Source organism: Otolemur garnettii, unplaced genomic scaffold (assembly GCF_000181295.1).
Source record: "Otolemur garnettii isolate 467f Iridium unplaced genomic scaffold, OtoGar3 scaffold00137, whole genome shotgun sequence".
Taxonomy (NCBI): Eukaryota; Metazoa; Chordata; class Mammalia; order Primates; family Galagidae; genus Otolemur; species Otolemur garnettii.
The window spans coordinates 762,051-775,407 of NW_003852532.1; the positions used below are offsets into that span (position 1 = coordinate 762,051).

Here is a 13,357-nt window from a genome sequence, read left to right on the forward strand (position 1 = left end):
CTCACAGAGAACCCTGTTTACTCTCCCGTCCCCTGATGCTGGTGAGAAATTAGTGAATTTGATGCTGTTGTTAAATGTGTTTATGGGGGCAGGCATTCTACTGAGGAAAACAGAGGCGTTTACTTGGTATAATAGTGACATACTAAAGACACAGAAGCATTTTATCATTTAATATTAGACATTTTTAACCTCTGATATTCCATATTGGACAAATTAATTTACCTATATTCTTACTAAGGCACCATTTCCTTTTATATAAATTAGGTGCTATGTATATAAATTTTGTGTTAGGGAATTGCTTTTTTTCTCTTGGAAACAGTTTTGGTATGTAGTAAATATAAGGACTTTAATTGATAATGTGAAAACATAAAAATTGGTAATTCTTTCTTAAAATACAAGTTTTGTGGTTTGAAGAAGCACAATGCAAGTAAGTGGTAAATATAAAAATTGTGACCATTTGAAGGGCTTTTAGGAAAACTGTCAATTTTTTTTTTTCTAGTCAAATGAGAAAGGTAAAAAGATACAAACTTGATTTTTCAAATTGAATATTTAGTTGACTTTAGCTTCTGTTGCACCCTGTCTGGAGAGTTCCTACCATCACTGTTTGAGAATTTGGAACTTAGGAATTCTAAGGTATACTCTGAAAGGAACAAACTACCTCATCTAACCACAGCAAAATTGTGGTTATTATTAAGTAATATTAATACTTGTTTTTATAATAACTTTATTTTAAAAATTATATTTATTCAGACTATACAAGGTGATGTCTTTAAAATTAAAATGGGCATCATTTAAATTAATAAGGTCAGTGGAGTCTAAGAAGCGTCAAAAGAGTTGTCCAGAGTTGTATAGTGTGTTGACCTCAGCTATTTTGACTCTGAATCGTGGATTTTCCTTTGTCACAGATAACATCAAAGAATGCGTATGGGGAGGACTAAATCTCTTAGGGATGAGATAGAAAGGAATCTCGCCTAGGAGGATAGAGAAACTAGCAACTGTTAAATCTGTTTCAAGTAACAGTTTCTTTGCATCTAAACTCCATTTTAGAAATTTAGATCATATGGCTAAGATCCTAGTTTAATATGGCTCCTTATCACACCCTGCCTCTGGTGTGTGCTACATTTAGCAACAAAGAAAAGCTTATTTACTTCATTATGGACAGGGCTTTGGGGAGATCTGATATTTTCTTTTTTTTTTTTTTCTTTTTAAGAAAGGCTCATATGTATTTGTGAGATTTGATTAGATCAAAGACTGAATGATGTGCATCTCAGTTATAAGTGGATATAAACTCTATCTTTCATTTGAAATCTAAAGGAGATGGGGGTGAGAAAGGAAATTACTGTTTCTATAACCGTCCCAAATTTCATTGTAGGCTTTGCGCTGCAGTAAAAAATCCAGATAACTGGATTTGCTTAGCTAAAATGGATAGATTTATTGGTTCCATTTTAAATTTTTATATGAATAAGTAAACTGCTACCAGTTGTGTATATTTCATCTCTTCTAATAATGTTTTATTGCCATCTGCTCCCCTGCATTTTGACATCATTAAACTAAACAGTCCATAAAGGCCTGATGGAGCTGTCCGTTGTCAAATTGGGGTGTGAAGCATGTAAACCTGCTCTATCTCATATAATGAGAAGAGTTTTGTCTAGAATTATGATTCTGAGATAGGAAAAAATAAAAGTAACCATTAACTGCCTGCTTTCTTTTCTGAAATGGTCCTTTATTGAAATTTATTTCTATGTTGGAAGCTTTCCATTGCTGATGCAAGTGTACATCCATGAAAACTCTTTATCCCCATTTTCTTCTCATCCTGGGATTAAAGTATTATACCTTTTTATAAAGGAAGATATCTGAATTTGTTCATATGTGCTTTTCATAAAGAATTATTACTGTTTATTAATCAGTGCATATGGTTTAAACCAGACGCTGGCAAACTATGTCCCTTGGTGATACTTGTCTCAGTACCCCCTTTTTTTAATGGTTAAGATGATAAATTTTGTTTTATGTATATTTTGCCAAAAAAAATAAGAACATCAACAAAAACTTGGGAATTCTTTTTTTTTGAGACAGAGCCTCAAGTATCCCCCTGGGTAGAGTGCCATGGCTTCACAGCTCACAGCAACCTCCAACTCCTGGGCTCAAGCGAGTCTCCTGCCCCAGCCTCCTAAGTAGCTGGGACCACAGGCGCCCGCCACAACACCCGGCTGTTTTTTGGTTGCAGCTGTCATTGTTTGGCGGGTCTGGGCTGGATTCAAACCCACCACCTTAGGTGTATGTGGCTGGCGCCTTAGCCGCTTGAGCCACAGGCACTGAGCCGGGAATTCTTAAATTTGTCATTTCCTGAACTTTTTTTATCTTCTCAAACAAAAACTCTATACCTGTTAAACACTAACTCCCCATTCTCTCCTCTCTTCATCTCCTGCCAATCACCATTATGTTTTTTGCTATAAATAGCCTATTTTAGGTATTGCATATAAGTGGAATCATACAAGATTTGTTGTTTTGTGTCTAACCTGTTGGACTTAGCATGTCTGCAAAGTTCATCCTTGCTGTAGTGTGTATCAGAATTCCCTTCCTTGCTGAGGTAGAATAATGCTCTGTTGCATGTGTGATAGCACATTTTGTTTATCCATTCATTCACTGATGGACATTTAGGTTGTTTCCGCCTTTTAGCTATTGTGAGTAATGCTGCTGTGAACACTGGTGTACAGATATATTCAAGTCCCTGCTTTAATTCTTTTCCACCACCTATTTTTGTGACACTGTGTTCATTTGCTTACATAGTGTCTATGGCTGCTTTCTTGTTATAATGGTAGAGTTGAACGGTTGTAAAAGAGTCCGTAAGGCCCACAAAGCCTATACTGTTTACTCTTTGGCTTTTTACAGAAAAAGTTTATTAACTCTGGTCTGAAACCATATGAATAAGAAAAATTTTGCTTGATAACGTTGCACAGTTGTTGCAAACTTTATTGGGGACCATAAGCACCTTTGATGGCCATAGTCCTGAGACACCAGTTTACTTGTCTGCATTACCTTCAAGAAGATGAAGTCTTTCACGACCTGTATCTTATCTGTGGAGTATCTTTAATGGCAGAAGAATTCTTAGATATAAAACATTGTGTGTGCCGCTCGCTTTGGCAGCACATATACTAAAATTGGAATGATACAGAGAAGATTAGCATGGCCCCTGTTCAAGGATGACACACAAATTCGTGAAGCGTTCCATATTTAAAAAAACAAAACAAAACATTGTATGTGTTCTCTGGGTAGTTGTTGAATGAATGGATGCTTAATTTTTTTAACCATGTAAGATCATATATCAGCATGTAATAATAATAATTGACATTTGTGAGGTATTTCTTACACATTCAAGGAACTATAAGTAAACACTTTACTTGGAGTACCTCTCTCACACTTTGAGGTAGTTATTGCTTTGCTGTTTTACAGGTGAGGAAATCAAGACCCAGATTAATGACATTTCTAGTGTCACAGCTGCAAAGTAGCTGATCTGGGAGCCCTAGTGTATCTGAACCTTCAGTTACTATGCTAGATGTACTGTTTACTCCATCATAAAATAACTGCACAGTGATCCCTGCTTTTAAAAGACATGAAATGCAAGCATAACTTTGGGTAATGATAATAAAATTTTATTTATTGCACAGACATAATGACTTTGAGAAATCTTAGAGAATTAGTAGACATATAAGGAGTATCCCAATTTTTAAATTTTTTACTTTATTTCAAATTAATAATGAGGGTGCAGATTTTTAGGTTTCATAGTTCTCACTTCTAGGGTAAAGTCCAGTTGTAAAAGAACCCATCACCCAGGGCGTATTTCATGCATCTTCACAATGTGCCCCACAGGTAAGGTCCCGCCACATGATTTCCCTCCTCCCGCCAGTCACCCTCCCCCTCCTGCCTCCCCCGCCCCTGTACTAGACTGTATTTGTGTTTCATTGTTCATATGAGCATGTAATTGTTTATATATTGGTTTTACATTAGTATTTAGTACATTTTTAAAATTTTACTTATTTTTCCTTTCTTGCGATACTTTACTAAGAAGAATGTGTTTCAGCTCAGTCCAGGTAAATGTAAAAGATGTAAAGTCTCTGTCTTTTTAAAAGGCTGAATAGAATTCCATGGTATACGTATACCACAGTTTGTTGATCCATTCATGGGTTGATGGGCATTTGGGTTGCTTCCATGACTTGGTGATTATGAACTGAGCCACAGTAAACATTCTGGTGCAAATGACTTTGTGGTAAAATGATTTTTGTTCTTCTGGGTAGAGGCCTACTAATGGGATTGCAGGATCCAATGGGAGGTCTGCTTTTAGTTCTTTGAAGATTCTCCATAACTCTTTCCAGAAAGGCTGTATTAGTTTGCAGTCCCACCAGCAGCGTGAAAGTGTTCCTTTCTTTCCACATCCATGCCTGCATCTGCAGTTTTGGGACTTTGTGCTGTGGACTAATCTCACTGGGGTTAGGTGATACCTCAGGGTGGTTTTGATTCACATTTCTCTGATGATTAAAATGAGAAGTTTTTCATGTGCCAGTTTTTAAATTTTATAGTTACTTTTGTTATCATCCAAAGCATTGTGGAAATTGCTTGACACAGAGAATTTTAATTTTATTTTCTGTGCTTCAGTTTTTTCTGTTTTATTTAACTTACATAATGAGTTTTCTATTTATTTGGACAATAAAGCCTTAGGTACCTTTCTCCTTTATTTCCCTTATTAGGCTGCTTTCTCATTATATAAATAGATGAAAATTGGTGGGAAAATGGTCAAAGCCAGCCCATTTGGGTTTTGTGGGGTTTGGAGATAAGACATGTCAGAACTCTAGGTTTGAGAATAGAATAATTTCAAAGTATGTCCATGTAATTTTCTCATCCAGATATGAGCAAAATTGTACAGATTTAATATTTTAAATAAATCCTCAGCTTACAGAGCCTGTGTAAGTTTATCAGTGATCTTCTTTAATATTTGTGACATCATGAAATATACCTTAGTTTTAAAAATATTTTTGAATATTTTGAACATTTTCTTTCTTGTTTCTTTTCCCTTATTGTGTGTTCTTTTTTATTTTAACATGAAGCACATTGGCCTCCCACAAGTGCAGACTTGTCTTCCCATCATAAAATTATAAATTGGAATGGTAATATTTAGATTATTTAGAAAATCCTGTGTATATTTTGGTAAATAAAATAATTTGTTGATTTTTTTAATTGAATGATGGTGAACTCAAGTATGTTAAGATCTCATATCCTTTTCTGTGACGTGAATACTGGGTTTCTTTTGTGTCTCTTACCAAATGGACTTATATTTCTATGTAAGTTCAGTTAGTAGGGAGAAAAAGGCAAGTCTCTGTGTACTGAATTTTGATGATGTGTGATGTAAGAAATTAAAAAGAAAACTAAACCTAATCCAAGTCCCTATACTCACTTTAATTAAGACACACTAGATCCATTTAATCTGAGTTCTTAAAAGTTAAAAGGCTGGTTGCTAATGGAAGAAACTAACTCCTGAATTTCTGGAACGATTTGATACTTAGCCTTGGGTGCACCTGTTCAGTTCTTTATAGCATACATACCAGCATTCTCCTTTGTGTAGAGAAATGATAATAGTTTAATCTATCCAATTTTCCTTTTAATCATCGAGAGGGAAAAAAAATCTTTGATTTCACTTTTAAAAAATTGCTCAGACCTCTCCAGAATGTATTTTCCTCTGATCCCAGATCTTGGCTTAACTTTTCCATTTCTGCTGGATATGATTTCATGCCTGGATTATGGAGAGTAGGCTGTTGTTTATGCTTTCAACATAAGGAGCTTGACAGACAAAATGCACATATTCTGTGCTTCTCTTGATCACCATCTGTTTGAGATGGTTGGGGAAGGGGCAGAGAAAAACGTGCCTGCCGTGCACAATAATATGTAGGCGTGCTGCCATCGCTGCTACCCCATTTGGTATGTGTAAAATTTCTACCATACCTTTGAGGACATATTCCTGGGATGTTGAATTACAGTACTTTGTCTCCCTAGGAGTGCCAGAGTGTCACTTTGATGTGGCCCAGTTATTTATACAAGCACAACATTCACCTCTGTGTTTTAACAGGAACACTCCGTGTAGTTGAGCCAGTTGTTTTCCACACCATAAAACCCCACGTGACTTCTGCCTTGTTGGGGCTGCAGAAGTTTGTCTTTGGGCGGAGCGGAAACCTCAGTTTTCATTGATGTTTTCAATATCAGCCTTTCTCCTGACTTAATGAGAATGAAAGATCACAGGATTTTTCATATGCAATCAAAATATACTTTATGGTTATCCCAGGATTCACATTTCTAACTTTCTTTGCTGTTTTCTCTTAATCTTAATGTAGAAGTTGTAGTTTTACACCAATATGAAATTTGTACAACAAAATAGATTCAGTATTTAATAAGCGTGTTATCCTTAACAAAAAATATTAAATCTACTATTGTTTTTCTTTGAAAGCAATTTGTATGAATTCTCTTAAATATTTCTTAAAATATGAAGAATTTAGCCTTATATCCATTTTTTTTTCTCACTAAATATAATAACTAAAAAGTATGGGCAGCCAGGTTTAGGAAAGAAAGTAGTATTTAATCTTACAGAATACATAAAGGGCTTAAAAGTGATCATACAAGCTGTTAAGGACACCAGGTCAAATAAAAAATACATTATTCCTAAATTTGTCCTGTCAGGCTCAGTAAAGAAACAAAGCACCAAAAATTAATCATCTCAGTTATCACCCACTACCAGAAGTTAGTACTTCAGGTTGAGATCAATTTGAGGAAGTGTCCTTTCATATTATAGTGGAGCAAGATGGTGCCTGGCAAAGAGCTTAGCATGCAGTAGATTCATAATAAATGTTTGATGAATGAACGTGTAGGGTCAGGCTTTGGAGTCAGATAGACGTGGTATTGGGTCCCAAATTTTCTGCTGTCCTCTCTTGGCTTCCATGACATATACCCTATTTCACCAACTTCTCTTTCTGTCCCCAAGGCATTGATATTATTTGCTTTCTGTCTAAGGAGGTCTTCAGTTTTCATGCAACAATCTATCTGAACAATCCCCTTTCACTCCCCTAGTGCCTCTTGAATCAGTTCTTCTAGCTCAAGATATTTCTCCTGAGTTTATGCATTCAGTAGACTGTTGGTACTGAATGAGCCATAAACACCTCCAACTCCAAAAAACAACAAAAAGCTCTGCATTCTTTAAGGGAAAGGAACATACAAATCCTGTCCTCTCCTGTCTACTCAGGCAAAGCACAGTGCTTGCTGCGTTATAGACGCTTAGTATACACTTAGTGAATGCATAAGTATCTGTACATAAACTTGTCATTTTTACATCTCTTGAGCACTTATCCCAATATAAGATACCAGACTATTTACTGTTCTATAACCTTCAAGTTCCATGAGGCAGAAATCATGTCTGTCTTGTTTTACTGATAGAGCCCAGCACGTTGTTTGTACATAGTAGTTGTTCAAAAAGCATTTGCTTAATTTCATTGTTCTACATGTCTTTGGGCAAGTCACATACCCTTTGTGAACTTTATATTGTTGATTTGTTAAATAATGAAATAGTACTTTAAAATTTTGTCCTAAAGATGAAACAAGTCAGTTATTCATTCTTTTAACTTTTTATTAAGAAAAAAAGTTCAGGCTCAGCACCTGTGGCTCAAGTGGCTAAGGTGCCAGCCACATACACCTGAGCTGGCAGGTTTGAATCCAGCCCAGGCCTGCCAAACAACAATGACGGCTGCAACCAAAAAAAGGCTGGGCTTTGTGGAACCGCCTGTAGTCCCAGCTACTTGGGAAGTGGAGGCAGGAGAATCGCTTGAGTCCAGGAGGAGGTTGCTGTGAGCTGTAATGCCATAGCACTCTACCCAGGGTGACAGCTTAAGGCTCTGTCTCAAAAAGAAAAAGAAAAAAGTTCCAATATGTATGTAACATGTATATAAAAATAACTAGGGACTTGGTTTCTTGTACATGTGTGATGTAAGTGGTAGAGATGCTTATCAATGCTAAAGAGTAGAAGAGACATATACCCAAGGGTGATGCATGAACCTTATTTGGATCCTGATCTGGGTTGTCTTGGCATGTGTGTGGTAGCCAGAATAATGCTCTTTCCCACCCCTAACAATGTTCATGTACATAGAACCTGGGAATATGTTATGGCAAGGGGAATTAGGAGGCAGATAAAGTTAAGATTGCTTATCAGTTGACCTTAATATAGGGAGTTATCCTAGGGGGACCCAGTATAATCTTAAGCATCTTTAAAAGTAGAAGGGGAGGTAGAAGAGAGGAGCAGAGTGATGCGATGTGAAAAATCTTGATCCCCTCAAGATGGCCAATGGGGCTTTGAACCAGAGAATTTGGATAGCCTGTAGCAGCAGGAAATTCAAGGAAACAAATTTCCCTAGAGCTTACAGAAAGAAAAACAGGCCTGTCAACACCTTGGATTTTGACCCAGTAATATCTGTGTGGAATAACCATAAGATAATAAACTTATGTTGCTTTTAAACCAGTACGTTTTTCATAATTTGTTATAGCAGCAATAGAAAAATAGTAATAGTTAATCAGATAATTAGAAAAAATTGCAGTTGGTTATTTAATGATATTAATGAATATTTTTGTTTTCTTGTAAGTGTGATAATTGTATTATGGTTATGGTTTTTGGAAGAGTCCTCTTTTAGAGCTTATATTAAAATACAGATTAAATACTGAACCTTGAGTAAGCTTCAGATTAGTTCAGAGGTAGCAGGGGAATATGTAGGATGTAGATGATACATGATCAGTTATGAAGTGATGATTATCAAAGCTTTATTCTTTCTCTTTATGAAATTTTACCAGTTTTTAAAATAATGAATTGAATCCTTAGCATCCTCTAAGGATAATCAATGTGAGTTTTTAAATTTTAGAATCATTATGAGCTTATGAATTGAAATATATATGAAATGTTTCAGTTTGTTATAATTACTATTCTTACCAATGCTCAAACTGTCCCATTTCCTTTTAAATGATACAGCTCTGGTAGACTTTGATAGCTTTCTTGTTTGCTAATTTCACAAGATACTCCAAACTCTCCTGTTCCTTTTGCCCTAATCTTAGGACCAGCAATTTCTTGATGGAGTCTAATTCCTTTTAGTAGAAAGACAGTAACTTTGGTGCTGGAGTTACTCTTTCTCTATTGAGCAATATGCCAGGGACTGCTAGTTGCTAGGAATATAGCAATGTAGATAGTGTCTCTGCTCTCAAGGTATGGGGAGACAGATAAACAATATCCAGACTATAAGATGAGTGTTAAGGAGAAAGAGAAGCAGGGAGTATAGGGATTGTTAGTTTGTGGGGAACAGGGTACTGTTTTGTATAGGATGGCCAGGAAGGGCCACATGGATTATATGGCCTTTGAGCAGAGAACCGGAGAAAGTGAGGGAGAAGCCATGTGAGTAACGGGGGAAAAGGTTTCTAGACAGAGGAACGAGAAGAGTCAGAAGCATGGTGGCCGTGTTAGAGGCATTGGAAGGAGAGCAGTGTCTGTAAGACGAAATGGGCAAGGGGCAGCAGGGGAGAGAAGTAGCAGGACTCAGATTCTGTGAGTTCTTTCGTTTTAGTGCTGGGTTAGAAGGGAGATACCAGAGGGTTTTGGGCAGAGGAGTAACATGATCTGACTTCATTTTTACTGGCTTTTGTGTTGGGTTCAAGAGTAAAAGCAAGGAGATCTCTTGCTGGTCACTCAGTAATCCAAACAAGAGATGGTGGTGGTTTAGACCAGTATGTCCGTACTAAGGAGGTGGTGAGACATCACCAGATTGTGAGGTTTTGTGTTGTCTTAAGCTGTTCATCCTTCACTAAATGTGCTCTCCTCCGGAATGATACTTTAACCAATTCAAAGCATTGCCTCTAAGCCACCTTAGAAGACACTAGCAACAGCTCTTGTTACTTAAGTTTGTTCTTTGAGATACAATCCTCCAGCCCCAGTTGACGTAGTTACATTTCAAAGTAAAGTTTAACATAAGTACATATGTCAGTAACAAGAATGTTTTATTGGCAGTTGAATAATTTTATATGAACCGAAGAATCAGCTGATTAAATTTCATGTCTATGCAGGTACCGTCTGGCCAGACACTTCCTGTGTGCAGTATAATCTTCACCACTCCCTCTTAAGTGCATTGATTTAGAATTAACAGCCATTTATGAAGAGGACTAGAAAGCAAAAATATCAAATAACCCACCTAACTCTTAATGTAGTTAGAAAATATCTTTTCAAAAAATTCACACATGTACTCCCAGGAATTGGATTGATCTTAATTAATATTTTTTCACTGGAAACCAGTGTGCACATAAACAAGCACCTTTTAGTGAGCTCGGCTATGTTTTGAAACACACAGTAAATAATCAGATAATTTCTAATTCCTTATATAATATTTCATTACTGTATGTTATGGTATATAATATTTTATACAGACCCCCAGTAATATACTGACGTGGCCTATTAGTGCAGAAGTTATTTGCATAAACAAACTTCATAACCAACCGGTCAGGGACTTTTAATAATTAGAAAGAAAATTAAGCCTCAGGATAAGATCGCTTAAAACTTGTGTTAACTAATTTGCTAAATAATGTGAACGTGAATCATCAGCTTGGGGGAAAAAAGCAATTAAGATCTTTCTAGATTAAAGAATTTTCCCTTTATCATTCCAAATATGTCAGAAAGATTTCCCCAGCACAGGAGTGAAGTGTTCTACCAAATTACTATTATGTGGTTCAATTTTTAAAAATTCTTTGTCTCCAATTAATAGTCTGTAGTCCAAAACAAATAGCTTTTTTATTTCTTTGTAGTAAATTAAATCTCATGTTTAGTAAAACAGGTTTGTTTGCTTTTTAAAAAAGTATTAATCCTTGGAATTCTCAGATATTTCAATATAATAATTTTTTATATCAGAAAAACAATGTAATAAATTTTAAAGCTAGCAATTCAATGTATTATAGATTTGGTATATTTTATTTGATTAACTTAACACATTTTTATATTATATACTGAAAAAGCATTAGCTTGTTCATTAGCTGTAACTCATGTTTACTTAATAGTAATCTTTGTGATCTTAGGTCTGACAACTATAGTTTGAGAAAAAAGAAAAGATTAACTATGAATGTATGTCATTCTAAACCTTTAGAAGGTGCATAAATAACAATTGTAAAGTTAATGAAAGAGATTCTCACCAGCACTATTGATTTGGAGAACAGCTAGTAGGTTTGAATTTCTAGAAGAGGTTTGTAGTGCGGAAATGTATTTGGTACAAAAGGAAAAAAAAATTAAAGTGATTTTCAGAAAGGTCCCTGGGGATAGAGGTTAGTCATAAAAGAAGCCAAATTTAATGAAAATTGCCCAAGATTAAAGTTAAAAAGGAAGTTGTGAGTCAAGAACTTTCTCCTGATGTTCTCATTGTATCAGATCAGTGACTCGTTTGTTAACTCAGTTCCAATCAGTCACTTTCTGTGACTTGGATTCCTAGATTATGAAATGGTGCTAATTCACTGTTTCCATTTAATTGTCTCACTAGAAATTAAAAGAAAAAAGTTTTTCTTACAAGTAAGTAGATTGTCATCCTTAAGCTGTCTCTAAAAGGTGAATATTTTTTCTACATAAAAATAAATGAGTTTTCCATGGGTTCAATAAATTTAAAGCATTTTGATCACTGTGTTACCCAGGGAAGACTAGTTTTGTCTTTGTATGGTAGAGCAGTTTTCCACAAAATTTAGAGGGAAGTGGGACTCATTTATGATTCTTCCCCTCCCAAGACCTCGCCTTTCTTACACCTTCCTCTCCTTATAAACAAAGCCAGCAAAACCCAGGAGGTTGACGATTGCTTGCTCAAAGGTTGCTCAATCGTGTTGTAGAGTAGTGAGAAACTCTGAAGAAATGAAACATACTTTACTCATACGGAAAGTAACTGTGCCTTGGAAATGTTCAGGACTCGGTAATTAACAGGGCTTGTGTAGCTTTGCATGAGAGCCAATGTGCTAGCAACACAGCAACAAATGAAGGTGTGAGAATTTCTTTCATATCCAAAGTGGTTAACATGGGACAATAACAGAAAGCCAGGCCTTTTCTTCCCAATAAAGGAACAGTGGTAGAGCTTAGAGCCTTTTTATATGTGTTTAAGATAGAGTCGCAAGTTTCATGTTTAAGAATGGCTTCTCATGTAAATAAGTTAGTTCCCCATACACCTTCTCCTTGAGGCATAGGCCAGATGGATTATGTCCCATTTTACAATGACTGGTGGAGAATAACCATACTCTTTTTATTGCTAAAAAAGTCTTAGTGACGCGATACTTTTGAGCTTATGCATAGATAATGTGATAAAATAAAGGCATATGGTAGATGAAAGGGTTTGGTTCTTTTTGAGGTCTGATTTTCAGATTTTCCAATTGGAAACTTTTCCATTATTTGAAATTGAAACTTAATCTACTTTTTAAAAGCATCTGTGTCTTACACTGCTGGTGGGACTGCAAACTGATACAATCTTTTTGGAAGGAAGTATGGAGAATCCTCAGAGAACTCAAATTAGACTTCCCATTTGATCCTTCAATCCCATTACTAGGCATCTACTCAGAAGAAAAAACAATCCTTTTATCATAAGATTTGTACTAGACTGTTTATCACAGCTCAGTTTACAGTCACCAAAACATGGAAACAACCTAAATGCCCACCAACCCAGGAATGGATTAACAAGCTGTGGTATGTGTATACCATGGAATACTATTCAGACACTAAAAAAGATGGAGACTTCACATCTTTTGTATTAACCTGGAGGTGAAACGCATTCTTCTTAGTAAAGCATCCTAAGAATGGAGAAGCAAGAATCCAATGTACTCAATTCCAATATGAAGGCAGTAGATGAACTAATACAAGGGGAGGAATAGGGGAATGAGGATTAGGAAGAGGGGAGACGGTAGGGGGTGGAGGGGGGTCATGGTACATGGCATAGCTCAGGGATGGGACACAACTACAAGAGGAACTTTACCTAACAACTGTAGTCAGTGTAACCTAATTATTTGTACCCTCAATAATAATTAAAAATTATTGTACCCAAACAATAATTTTTTTAAAAAAGGCATCTATCTCTATAGTCTTCCTTAAAAAGGAAAAAAAAGATAAGAAAAAAGAAAGAGATGGGAACTTCCTTTTTTTGCTTAATTGATTAAATATTAATTTTTCACCATCTATTTGTGATGCAGTTTTCTGATCGTGGATAAAAAGTATACAGTTTGGGTTTATTTTTTTAAGGGTAGATAAGTGACTTAGGAAGAAAAACCTATCAACAGGATATTGATA

General features: G+C 35.9%; 1 protein-coding gene and 1 non-coding gene across 3 annotated transcripts in view; both read left to right on the forward strand.

The window, feature by feature from the left end:
• The window catches only part of PDLIM5 (PDZ and LIM domain 5), a 136,569-nt gene that overhangs the window by 98,069 nt on the left and 25,143 nt on the right, over nucleotides 1-13,357 (forward strand). The gene's annotated exons all lie outside the window — the stretch shown is intronic.
• On the forward strand, nucleotides 3,126-3,235 carry LOC111728015. The gene has a single exon (XR_002775434.1). It is a non-coding gene; the product is annotated as a U6 spliceosomal RNA (small nuclear RNA).